Below are 1,411 nucleotides of genomic sequence, written 5' to 3' on the forward strand. Positions count from 1 at the left end.
TTCAGTACACAGGCTCCTAGTCACGTGAAGCTACGTCACGGGTGAGTTCAGGGTCCCAAATTTCCCCTCCTATTATTAGCCAAGCAGAGGGTGACCCGCCCCCTTCCAGCCCCCTTCTCCTGTCCCCCCAAGCACCACACAGGACGCTGTCCCTCTTTTTAGTCATTGCACATCCAACAAACGTGTTGTCTTTGATTATTAGAAGAGGCAATATTTTCTCCTGGGCTGCTGGCCAATTCTACTGCTTCTCTGGGGAATGGTCCTGTCCTTTTCCCTGCTCCCTCCACCCTTTTTCTTTGGAATCACTAATGTTCACCTCTGCAGTCCTGAAAATACCTGGAAATAGGGATGGGGGAAGGGGTGGCAGGAAAGGAAGCAGAGAGTAGGAATGGATTTTGTTATTTTCTTGTTAGCACTATTCTGTTTCTTTTTTTATAATGCAAATTTTATTGTGGCAAAATAATGATAAAACTACTTTCACATGCGAAGAAAAAGATTATTTTTTTGTAAAGGCATGTCTCATAAACAATCATTCTCACTATAATGAGTTCCATATGTGCCACTCAAAGCTCTCTTAATATCTTCTACATCTAGTCACATGATAAGACCCTGATTTAGCTAATTATTTACTTGAGAGTTTACAAATCTGCTAATATAGCATAACCAACTGGCTTTATTTCTGGACTGCACAGTCACTGCAAGTGAAATGTTGGAAAGCCATTCCTTTATGTATTCATTTATTCAACATATTTACTGAGACCTCCTACATACCATGCATTGTTTTACATTGTGGTTACAAGGGTGAATAAAACAGAGCTAAATCTCTAAATCATGTGGCCCTTACATTGTAATGAGAGAGACAATAAAAAAGCAAATAAACTATATATATATATAATATACTATCAGTGATACATACTAAAAAAAAAATTAAAATCAGGAAAAGGAGATATGAAAAGTTGAGACAGGTTAAACTTTCAGATAACTTTTCAGAGTGACCAGAGATGGCATCACTAGAAAGGTGACCTTTGAGTACAGACCTGAAGTCAGTGAAGGATCTAAGTGTGGTAACATCTGGGGGAAGAATATGCCAGGCATGAGGACAAGCAGATGCAAAGCCTCTGTGGAAGTAACAAGCCCAGTATGTTCCAGGAACATCAATGAGGCTGGAATCACTGAGTGAGAGAGAGAGCAGTAAAAGATGAAGCAGAAAGGTAATAAGGTTAAGAGAATAGGCCCTTGTTAGTTGTAGTGAAGACATCTGCATTTACTCTAAACCAGGGAAGGTGGGTTGGGAGTTTGAATTTGGGGGAGGTAGTGAGAATAAACTACAGGGAGACTAGAGTGACAGGGAGACTGGTTCATCTACATCTTTCATTGCAACAGCAAGCTGAAGAAGAAAAAAAAACATACA

The sequence above is a fragment of the Bison bison genome, unplaced genomic scaffold (genome assembly GCF_000754665.1).
Source record: "Bison bison bison isolate TAMUID 2011002044 unplaced genomic scaffold, Bison_UMD1.0 scf7180017855043, whole genome shotgun sequence".
In the NCBI taxonomy this organism is placed as follows: Eukaryota; Metazoa; Chordata; class Mammalia; order Artiodactyla; family Bovidae; genus Bison; species Bison bison.